The sequence below is a fragment of the Phalacrocorax carbo genome, chromosome 14 (genome assembly GCF_963921805.1).
Source record: "Phalacrocorax carbo chromosome 14, bPhaCar2.1, whole genome shotgun sequence".
Classification (NCBI taxonomy): domain Eukaryota; kingdom Metazoa; phylum Chordata; class Aves; order Suliformes; family Phalacrocoracidae; genus Phalacrocorax; species Phalacrocorax carbo.
The window spans coordinates 11,951,363-11,963,580 of record NC_087526.1 but is presented as its reverse complement, the minus strand read 5'-3'; the positions used below and the strand labels follow the sequence as shown (position 1 = coordinate 11,963,580).

The 12,218-nt window shown below is 51.4% G+C and overlaps 1 protein-coding gene across 1 annotated transcript in view; it reads right to left on the bottom strand.

Moving 5' to 3' along the window:
* ZHX3 (zinc fingers and homeoboxes 3) overlaps positions 1 to 12,218 on the bottom strand; it is a 51,262-nt gene extending 39,044 nt beyond the window's left edge. The window contains exon 1 of the mRNA XM_064465753.1: positions 12,094 to 12,218. The gene's annotated coding sequence lies outside the window, so the exon portion shown is untranslated. The remainder of the gene's footprint in view (positions 1 to 12,093) is intronic.

Sequence of the window (12,218 nt, the reverse complement as noted above, 5' to 3'; positions counted from 1 at the left end):
GCTGGGAGCATCAGCTAGGAAAAGCTTCAGCTCTTGAGGTCATGAGAATATCAGATTTCATCTTGGAGAAAAAGAAGAAAGATAAGTGTCTAGACATGATTCCGGAGAAAAACTCTCAAGCAGGAGTGCAAACGCGATCCAGATTTTCAAGGATTGATGGATAAGCAGAAGGAACCTTTGAAGCTGGATCAAACCAACTGATAATCCATCAGGATTCTGCAGAACCTCACTGGTGACATTGGAATATTGTGGGGGAGGAACCACATCGTGAGCTTCAACCATGGAAGCATCCCCAAAACACATGCTTTGCAAGCGCCAGGGGGAACAGCCCTCCCCAGTGCCGCTGCGCTCTTCAGCCGATGCTCAGCCACAGACGTGGGAGCAGAGCCACGGAGGCCCTGCGTGGCTGGAAGCACGAACTTCAGGGCTCAGCTGAGCAGGGATGCTTTGCTTGCCTAGACAGGGTCCGTGTCCTGGGCTGCTGAGCCAATCTGGGCAAAATCCTGCCAACAAAAAAAAAAAAAAAAGCGGGGCAGGACTTGCTCCGCTCTCCCTCACCCCCAGCATCTCCCTATCCTTGCCCCTGCGGCCTCTCCCTATCCCTTCGCACGTGCCAGAATTCTCCAAGAGCTTCTGCGCCAGCAGAAAGCCATCCGCTGTTATCCCTAACCATCAGATGGGATCAGCTGTCTTACAAACCTCTAATTAAAGTTTGCAAGGGAAATATAAATGGAAATAAGACCCCACACCGACTCAGTAGTGCAGCAAGGCAGGTCCATCAAAGCCCAGGGGAGGAAGAGGACAAGCCCTGGTGGCACAGACGCAGAGCTCTGCTGTTTCTGTAGAAGAGGGGCTGAGCCCACGACACCACAAGCCTGCAACACCTACAGGGATCTTTGCAGGGGCGTACGCACGCACACCCCCAACGGCAAGCACAGGTCTTCTGTCCTGCTGCCCTTCCCTTCCACGCCAGAAACAAGCCACAGTCAAACTGAACCCGGCATCCACAGCGCAAGGGAAAAGAAACATCTCAGCAATGAATAGATTTCAGCTGGAATCTCCCAGGAGACAGTATTAAAATGAAGGGGGGAAGAAATAAATAAATGGAGAAGAGAATCAGCTTGCCAGTATCAGCCATGCCAACTTCTAAAACCATAAGTCAAGCCCCGAACGCCACAGCACCAGCTCACAGTCTGGGATACTGGGAAATAACCAGGCTAATGCAGGGTGGTGAGAGGAGGGCATCTCCCTACCCCCTCTGCCCAAGAATTCCCATTTTTCAGCTTTTCTCCATAACTGCGAAGCTCATGGGGTCTGTTTTTCTTTAAAAAGCTGAGATTGTCACTGAAGTCCCTGGTTCTAAGTGCTGGGCTTTAATCTCAGGGTCAGACATCAAGAGCCAGCGATGGGCTGCAAGAGCTGGCCACCAGCCAAACCCTTTTCCAACCAGCTCAGCTGAGGTCTGGATTTGGGAATCCACACCGATGCATTCGGGAAGTATTTCCCAAAATGCAGAGTTTAACCCCAAAACTGTATCATACAGCAGAAAGCACAACTCTGTAACACTCTATAAATGCAGTACTATGTACCATGTTCCCCACATCCAGCTCTAAAACCAGTTCACCCATCAGTCGCAGAAAATATAAATATTCTCCCTGGTTTTCGGTGCAATATTCCCAAGCTGATCCAGAGAACCTATGCAGTCACTAAGTTATAATTAGAGGTTCATTACAAAAGGTGTTTGGGATGCCTGTCAGCACTGAAGGAGACTCTGTATTTAAGGTACCCTCAACACACGTAGCGGCAGTGGGCCCTTTTTTTGGCTTTCATAAAAAAAAAGCCAACTTGTTTACTCACCTCAAGTAACTTTTCTCAGTCTCTGCTTTGCAAGAGTATTTTCAGCTTCTAACTTGATTAATGGCATTTTAAAAAAGACAAAAAGAAAAAAATCCATCAGTGGGGTGGTTTAAAAGATACATTTTTATCCATAGCTCATAATGTGATTACCAGCTTAATCTTGCTTTTCACAAAAAAAAAAATTAATCGGGTGCAGGACGTGCACATTCACTCATTAGTTATTGTAGGATTGTTGACATTAGCTTTTATTTTTAGAAAAACATGAAGTATGGAGGGGAAATGAAACAATGCGATACTTCTTTGAGCCCGTCTCTAACATTAGGAAAATATGCAAAGAGAATACCGTAGTGATCCGCTTGCGTACATTCCCACAGAGCGCCAGGCTTGAATTTATAAAATAATAAATACTGTTTCAAAGCACTTGGACTGCCCTGACTTTTGTAATTTTTTTTAAAATAACATCTGACAACATCGCCGTATCCTGAGCGTTGGGGAGGGAGAGGACCCGAGAGCCACGCACCAGGGACGCTCGCTGGGACCCGGTCTCCCCCCTGGCTGCCACACCATGGGGTGGCTCTAGGCAGCTCTCATTCCCCACGCCGAAAACGAGGGGTGCGCCAGATCACTGGCTTGATGCCAGAGCAAGCATTTCACATCGCAGGCACCTCCAACTGCCCTAATTCTGCAAACACATTAATAAAAAGGTCGCTCCATGAAACGCACCGGGACTTCTCGCCTTTGCGGAGCAGCGCGGTATGCTCACACGCAACACTTATAGGGCCATGGTTTCAGCAGACCATCCCCTGCATTTCTAAATAACATCTTTTTATGCCTACAAGCCCCAAACTACATCACAACTTAGCAGATGTTGCTAAAACTAAGTTTAAAGCATCTCTAAAGTGATGCTCTGGTTCAACACCCGGTAGCAGAATCACCTGTGCTCCGCTGTTTGGAAAATAAGCCCTGAGGGTGAGGTGGTCGCGGCCAGGCAACGACCAGGGCCACTTTAGGAGGGGAAAAACAGCATTAGGAAACAAAATCATCTCCGCTAATACTGAATGTGAATTCAGGTGCGTAATTACACCAGCTGCCAGGTACAGCTCTGCAGGGGTGACCTTTCCTGGTGCTGTCTGGACCTGACACCAAGGCAGAGAGAGAATTTCTCCAACTGCCCACCTTTGGGGTGTAACTGGCCAAAAAAAGCAGCGGAGGAAGGCAGGGTAGAAAAGAGCCGCAGATCCATGCAGTAAGAGGGTGCCCAGTTCCTGGATGCTCTGAAATCTCCCCTTCCCAAATGCTGATTTCCATCTGTCCCTTCAAAGAACAACAACAAAATATTCGGGTGCTGAATGGATGCACAGTAAATGCAGAAACAAATTTCACTATTAATGGCCTCCAGAGGACTTATTTTTGCATCCTGCAGCAAAGCACCACCGCAAGGGAGTTTTCTTCTTCCAGTAGACTATTTACTGTCACACGCCTACATAAAATTATGGATATTTGACTTCTAATTTCTATTTCCCCCCCCAAAAAAGCAACAGAAATCAAGCTTCTCAGTTGCAAAATTAGCAACACTTTGTATCTGCAATTCAGTTTCAAGAACCTCCCTCATCTCTTTTTTACAATCACATGGAGAATAGCTACACTGCACATACCATTTTTTGCTACATTGAGCTTGCGGAAAATTTAAGACTTCCTCCCCGCCCCGTCTTCTTTTTAATGGCAGATGTGATTATTGAAATTAATTCAGAAAATAGTCAGCATTCACCAATCAGTTCAGCAGTTTGAGTTTTCTTCATCTGCTGGTTACATGCTAATTATTGTACTGGTGGGATTATTTCCCATTCACATTTGGAATTTACAGCACAATAGGGAATAGATTAAATTAGAAGAAAAATAAAAAAAAATCCATGACATTTTAAATTCAGCGGATTTTTTTCATTTTCTTCCGAGTCTTATGTCTACAAGGACTTGACAAACTCAACCCCAGCAGAACAGATGCACAAGGCAGCATTTCTGAGCATTGAAAGGCAGAACAGCAATGACATCTCCAGAGTAGACACTTTGGGAAGGCAAAGCAAGCCTTCCGTGTTCATCAGTATCTCTGCTGCTCACAACATCCTCCGCTGCCTCACACCAACCATACCCTTTTCTCCTTGGCCAACATTTGTAATTAAAGAAGGAAAAGCTCCCCACGCGTGGGAAATAAGCCCCCATTTCCAAGCCCAGGGCTCCAGCAATGCTGAAACACCCATGCTGAGGTAGGAACGGGGGTTTGCACGAGCGGGGAGCAGAGGTGGTGGTGGCAGACACGTCGCGTGATGGCCCCTGCCTGTCAGCAGCTCTGATGGACTTGGGTGGCTCCATCCTCACCCCAGAAGAGTGAGAGGGACAGAGCGACACACGTGCCCGCAACACCCACCGGCAAGGGCCAGGTTCTCCAGCTATCAGCTCTACCAGGGCCCTGATGGAGACCCTCTTTTGAAGGTAACTGGCTGAGAGATCCCTAGTTTTGCTACGTAAATCTCAAACACTATTTACCACCTCATTTAACCTGGGCAAGCACGCGTGTCGGTACACCAGTATTGCCAATAGAAGGGCTTTGAGCATACAAGGGGCTTCGTGTTTGCCTTGCAGCGCTGTTTTCCGGAGGGTTACCCCTGAAAGCAAGGGCTCCTTCTCACCCCTACCCTCTCAGCTCTAACTGGCCTACAGTTAGACACTACAATTAAAAAAGAAATAAACCTATACTAGATGGCAGAGAAGATCAATGTAGGAGCATGAAGACTTTAAAGCTTTAAAGTTGCTTTAAACAAGCCAGTCTCTCCTCCTCCTAAAGCGGCGGCTTTCCTCCTGCTCCCCATCCACTGCTGGGCACCCACAGGCTGCTCCGAGGCCTCCCCAGAAGGTGACAAGAAAAGCAAATGTCCTGCAACGTCGAAGGGAATCAACACCACCCGGAAAACATGCAGGTGTCCCCAGAGCAGAAAATAACATTGAAAAATCACATCTAAAGAACAGCCATGACGAAGCAGGGGCACGGACTGGCAGCGAGGCCAGGCAGGGTGCCAGGGTCGCTCACAGTGAGGCTTACTTTGCCGCTGTCTTTTGCAGTCAGAGGCACCCCTGACATTGAGGGCACCCCCAGAGCCCCCAGCCCAGCCCAGATGCCCCCGCGGGTGGGCAGGACAGCCAGCTGCCTTCACCTTCCCCTGGCACAGGCAGGGGCTCAGGCCGGCTCGGTGGGGCGCAGAGCCCTGCCTCTGGGGGGACACGGCTGCTGCTCAGGGCCCCCCGGGCGGGGAGGCTGGAGGAGCCCAGCCCCAGGCCGGACGCTGCAGGAGAGCAATGCCCGAGAAGCAGGGTCCCCTTGGGCAGCACGCAGAGATGCAGGCGTCTGCCCGGGAAAACCACCCACCTCCTAAGGGCTGGGGGGTGGTGGAGCCACAGCACCCCTGAATTAAGGCAGAGGGGGATCAGGGGCTTGCTGTGATCCAGACATGCAGTTCAGCAAGAAGAGAACACCAGCAAAATCAGGAGAGCATGGAATAGCAAATGGAGCTCAGGAAAGTGTTATTTCCAGGTACACACAGCAATGACTGTTCACCAGAAAGGGTTTTTGCACAATTAACCTCTAGTGCAATGGCTCCAAAGGCGCCTCCCTCCAAAGCACCTTCATTTCTAGTGATTTTATAGGCAGTACCGTGATTGTCAGGGCCAAATTTCCAACCTCCAGAAACTGCCAGCACAAACACGGCATCAGCACCATCAACCCAGGCTGGGTGAGCAGGACAACACCGCACCACTGAGACGCAGACATCAGCTGCGAAGGGAGAAAAGCTGAAAGCAAAGGACCCGCAAACCTGCAGTGGTTGCTACATCTACCCTCGGCCTCCATCGTTCCTGCCTGTAAAGCAACATGAAAACACCAGACACTGGAGGAGGGAGCGCAGGCTGCTGTTAAAACATCCACTGCACTTCACGGTACACGCACGACCGGAGGAGCGGAGCCTAACAGGTGGATTATGGTCTTAATGTAAAATTCACATTCCTCTTTCTCTGAGTCCAGACCGCAAGTCTGCTTCCCTCTGTTAGCGCGGCTGAGGGGTTTTGTGCCTGGATTTTCAGTTTTAAATTAGCTCTGCCTTTATAAAACAGAGACACTCCCCTTGTCTTAAATATTTTCTGACATGGAAATGATTCCTAGCAAAGAAAGAGGATACCTTTTGGAAGAGGAGTCTGTTTTTAATCCTGCTTAACAAACCAAAGCGCAACACACCACAGGCTTGCGTAGCCTGCCGCACATGTCTCAGGATGACTTGTCTCTAATGACCACCCTGCAACTAGGAACACACGTAAGAGCCAATTAATCTTAATGCAAAGAATAAACACGCCCGTCTTGCCAGGGCTGTGAAAAAACGCACGTCAAGAAGTCCCATTGGTACCACATCTAACACATCAATGTCTCCAAAGCCACTGAGCACCATGCTCGAGGTGCTGGTTTAGAGGTGACCACCTCTACAACGTTGACCAGAGCCAGAAGGCACGACACAGGCTGCAAGAGAAAGCCCAGCACGTGGGCTAGCATCAGAGGCTGAAGTGGTTCTTGTGCTATTTTGGTGCCCAAAGACAGGACCAGAGCCACCAGAAAGGTCTCCAGCCATTGAAGCCTGCTCTCTGCACAGGCACGAGGAGCCAGCAGTATGGCTGGATCCTTAACACAGAGACTCAAGACCTCAGTTCATTAAATACGCTACACACCAAGAAGCATCCCAGACAACCTCGTCTCCAACATTCTCTTACACAAAGTACACTCCAAGCACTCCACTGCACTACAGCAACGACCCTTGCTCCTCCTATGCTGAGGAGATCTGGAGGTGAAGAGCTACAGGATCAAGTATCCAAGACCTCCAGCCTAATTTTGGTCCTCTTAAACTAAACTCTTTAGTTTTACCATTTTAAGAACACCCAAGAAGTTTCAGTCCCCCTTTGAAGACAAACAGATACTGGCTGATCCCCAATTATTTGGGGAAGACAGAAGAATGAGCTCCATCAGACAGCAGGGCACAAGCCTTCGGCAGTAACCATACTCTCCAACTGTGGGACAACCCAACCACTGGACTTACTGGGGTGGTGGGCTGCTGGACAGACACCGACAACCCACCGCTGGGGCTGCGGGACGGGAAAGTGAAGAACCACCATGACCACTTTGTTAAGTTTTGCTGTATTTGGGGAGTTTTGTTTTTAAATTGATTTAGGCAGTTGACCCCACCGCTGACCTGTACTCCTCCAGAGAACAAAAAATACCCCCCCCCAGTTTTCTGATAAGCACCTGGATATAAAGAAAAAAAGGTGTCACGGCTTCTGATTTACAGCACTGCAGTTGTAGAGCATGAGTCCGTAGGAGATGCACAGACTTCCAGATGGAAAGAGACCTACAGGACTGATTATGTACAATTACTAATGTGTGTCTCTAGCTCTGGAAAAAAAAGCACTGAATATGCTTAAAAAGAAACAAAGCAGGGAAAAATAAGATGACCACCCATTCAAGTATTTGTGCAATACTGGCATGACACCTTAGGGAAATAAATATTTGCTTGACCTATTTCTAAAAGAGAAGTTTTCTAAGTTCCATGAAAACCTCTTTATTTATCGAAGCACGAGAACAGAGCATGCGCGATCACCCCCACGCCAAGCTGAGCTCCAGGAGCCGCTAGCTCCCTTCTTATCTTTCTCACTGGAGCAAACAGATCCCCTTTATACCGGGAGGACAAAAAAGTCAGCCTGAAAACAACCTCAAGACACCTATTCAGGAGAGGGAGAGTTAAAAGATACTGACACAAATAGCAGAGCCACCTCTCTGGAAGCCCCCTTCAACTGATTTATCTGCCTCTTGCCTCTCTGAGTTTTCAAGTGCTCGCTATTTAAACCTGTCCCACCCTCTTTATTAAGGCTCTTAATCAAGGACACTCTGCGGCCAAACGCAGGGCTCATTCCCCACCCTATTCCTGACGTGGCCCTCTCAAGCATCTCTGTATTACAAGAAAAACACCCAAACAGCTCTTCTTCCCCTTGAGCAGCCCAGCGGCACAGCAGGCAGGGAAGCCCCATCACCCAGACTGAACTTTCTGAGCGTTACTGGGCGTTTGGGTGGAGCTATAATGGAAACTTTTGCAACCTTAACACCATGCTATTTTATTTCATTTTTTTTCCCCAAGCAAGTGCTAAAACACAAGGAGGGGCCTGGCTGAAGCGGCAAGGGCAGCGCTTGCCTTCAGTAGGAAGGACACTGCAAGAGCCATCACCGCAATTTAACACACAGTTTAGAAGGCTCATTCTCCAATTTTATTATTTCTAAAAAAGAAAAGTAGGACTAAGGAGTGGAAAGCACACAGATTTCAGTTAAACATCCCCTTATCACGCATGTAGAAAAAGGAGCGGGCACCCTCACAGAGCGTCCCTCTGAAAGGAGAGAGGAGACAGAAACCACGGAGTCTTCGAAATGCACGAGAACATCCCCCAAGCAGAGATGAGCCACGGCTGCAACATCTGTGACAGCATCTGGTGACAACCCACCCGCTTCGGCTCTGCTCTTGTGCCGTGTGTCATCACCAGCTCCTCTAACTCCACCGCAGTCCTCATCCGACCAGGGCTTCTCAAGTGACTTCACTTCACGAAAACTCACTCCATTTGCATTTTAAGCATTGTTATTTAGAACATTTGTCCAAGAAAAAAAAAAAAAAAGAGAAAAACCAAACAAACAAGGGGAGAAGTACAACACGTTTTTTTTTCTTTTTAATTAGAAGCATCACCCCCCTCCCGCTCAACAAAGCGGAAAAGCCATCACAGCTGCAAGGAGAGATGCTGCAGACCTTCACCACAATGACCTGAGATCAAACACCAGCAGGCAGGATCTTCTCCAAATTAGCCTCCAGAGCAGGAATAAGTTTATTCCACCTAGAACAGGCGCCTAAGTTACAAACATAATCATCCTGGGCTCCTGTTCAGCTAATGCAAAGAGTGAGGCACCTGGGGGGAGCGACTGAGAGTCTGCACAGGGCGAATCATCCTTAGGACGATCAAGGCGGGGGGAACCTGGACTGGCTCTGGGCTCCCGCTCTCCCAAGCAAATCTCCCTATTTCTGGGCCATCCCAGCTCCCTGCAAGAACAAGGGTGACAATACCTTACATTAACTGTGAGCAAACCAAGTACCTCACCACTGGATGAATCTTCCTCATACTTTTTAACACACAAATCAGGTGGAAAAGACAGAAAGGAAAAAAACAATACCAGGAGATGGGGAGCAAGGGACCCGCTGCAACAAAGCGGGCGGCAGCAAGCCAGCCTGCGCGGGTTCCTTGCACAGCCTGGTGGGGCTGAGCAGGACGGCGGCATGGGGGGGCGGGACGCCTGCTCCCATCTTCTGCCTTTTGTTTGCCCAGATTTCCACAGACCCTCAGTTATCTGTTTCCACTCCCGACAGTTTTCTGGGGGAGCTAACACCCTGCCTGCGTTTGGCAGGGAGCAGGCAGCCCGGTCCCTGGAGGGGATGAACATGAGCGGGTCTTCCAGGGCTCATCACTGCCCAGGATAGGGCCCCGCGTTCAGAAACAGCAAGCGATGCACCAATGCAACAGCCTGCACAGAGCAGCGGGCTCCTGTGCCGGGGAGCCCGGAGGAGGCTCCCAGGGGACCAAGGCACTGCCGTGCCCTGCAAACGATGCTGCTTCCGGACCCATCCCATCACATGGACCGGGAAAGGCCTGACAAGGGATGGCTGCAGACCCACGGCCCAGGGTTACACAACTGTAAACTCAAGTTGTCGATAATTCCAGGAGCTACGAGATGAGCTGCTTTTACGTAGTAACACCATAGTAACCGAGGCAGATGATAAAGCTTGCATACACAAGAACACCACATTTTTGGAGGGGAGGAAGAGGAGGTCTAAACAGAAGGAAAACCTTCCCGCGGAGCGAGGGGAGACTTTGGATAAAGGAGACTCGGAGCCACGCTGCTCTTTAAATCTGCCCCCGCTGGCAACCCAGATGGCTGTTTCTACCAGCCCAGCTCACCTGCTCCAGACTTCCCCGCTACGGGGCTGTGAGCACTGCCTGCATCGCTCCCTGCACTTCCCCGACAAAAGCCAGCTGCCCCCACGGGGCTGGTTTTCCTTGGCTTCACAACAAGGATTTTATTGATAGAGATGGGCTCCCGCGCGTGACTTTGGGGCTTCAGGTTACTACAGCTTTCTTACAGTAGCAAGAATCACAGGGGCAGAGCCCTGTCAGAAAAACCTGTCCTAAACCCCAACCCACCTGTAATATAATTAACACAAGCTGCAGCTTAGGTTGTATCCAAAGCAAAACACAATCCAACAACCTCCTCTTTCCCACCCCTAAAGGTGGGTCAGGGCTCCAAAACTGTGTGGGCATGTGTGCGCTGCGGGTTACTGGGATGCACTAAGAGGAAACAATAAACAGACTGGAACAGCCTGCTCCCTCTTCTCAGCTACACATCCCGACTTGTAAAATACATCAAGGTCACCGACACAACCTAGTTAACAGAAATTATCATTGAATTGCTGTTTTCTTCTACGGTAAATAAAATACTTCTAATCTTCAGGTTGGTTTTTTTTTTTCCCTTCTTCCTCATCTCTTAAAGAGAAGTTAGTGTAGAATAAGCTGTTCCAGATAACAAAGTAAACTTCTAGCTTCCTATGCATGGAGAATCATTCCTCAGGACACGGCGACCCTCGGTTGGGGACTGTGGCCGGAGGAGGTGGTCAGGGAAAAGAGAAACCCCCCTGCCCAGCTGGAGCCACCCTCCCACACTAGGTGGAAGAGAAAGCCCACGGCCAGGCAGAGCCTGATCCTTAGGGGAGCAGAAATAGGAAAACATCTCAAGAAGGGCTTGCACAAGGTTTTTTGCCAGGTGTATCGGTTGGCCTGACAAGACACAACACCTACATCACCTACCTCTCCCCCAAAAGTTTCCTATCTCGTAACCACAAAAGAAGAGGGCTGTAACCAGAAGAGGATTGTAACCAGAAAAGAAGAGGACCCCTTGGAAAAACCTTATCGCTTGAGTTCTGAGGGCATGGACCAAGGATACCCCACACCGGAGGATGGAGTTTAAAGCCCCAAGCGTGAGCTGCGCATGACTTTGCAGACACACCAGCCGTCCAAGCAAATGCCCAAGGGCCCATGCCCACTCTCTGCCTGGGGTCGCATCCCCCTTACCGAAACGTCTCCGCTCTCCAAAACCGCCACTCGGAGCCGAGAGGCCTCAGCCCGCTGGCACCTGGCCACAAGCCCGGCTGCCACCACCGGAGCCCTGATTAAGAGCTGGCGTAGCCCAGGCAGGACTTTACCCCGGCACCCCGAGGCTGTGAGGTTAAACCACCGTCCCCAGCCGGGGAAGGTTAGCACCGAACAGGAAATCAGGATGGAGCGATCTGGGGTTCAGCCCCGGCTCCGCCACAGATCTCCTACGTGGCCTCGGGCGCATCACTTAGCAGCGGCTCGGTTTTCCTACCTGTGTGAAGAGGGAGATGCCTTCTGCTCACATCCCGGTTTGTCCCAAGGCCAGGCACGTTAAACCCAGCATCGTCACAACACCAGGAGCCACAAAACCACCCCACCGTGCCCAACCCTCCTAACCCCAAGCTGCGACACGAGTGGGGTCAGCCGCCCCTCAGTCCCCGGAGCAAGAAGGCAGCGAGGGCTGGAAAAAAAGGACTTTTCTTTCTCTAAGACCTTCCTTCTAGACCCAGACTAAAGGAAGAAAATACCCCCAGACCGCCCCGAGGGGGGGGAGGCAGCCGGGTCCCGGGCAGCCCCACGCAGCCGGGGCTCAGGCAGAGCTCCCACAGCGGCCGGCCGGCAGATTTTTTTTTATTTAATTTAAATTATAATTGCTGGCGAAGCGATCGCAGCAAAGGGCAGCGCAACCCGCCGGCTCCCCCGGCCCGCGGCAGGGCTGGGCGGAGCGGGTGCGGGGGCACACGGGACACGCGTTTCCCCACCCCCGGGTGGGTGCCCGGCAGGGCGGGGCGGGGGGCTGGAGGGGGCGACGGCGGGAGCGCCTCGCACCCGAACCCCCGCACCTGCCCGGGATCCGCGGCGCCGGCGTGCGGGGGGGGGCGGGCGGGTGACGCGGGGCGGAGGTGGGGGGTGCGGGACCGCGGCGGAGAGGCGAGGGGACCCCCCACGTCGGGCCGGGCGGTCGGGACTCACCCGCGGCAGGTCCCCGGGCCGCCGCGGCGGCTGGGCTGGGCTCGGTCCGGCGGAGGCCCCGGCCCCGGCGGCGAGCGCGGGGCGGGCGGGGCGGGGCGGAGCGGGGCGGGCGGGCGGCGCCGAGC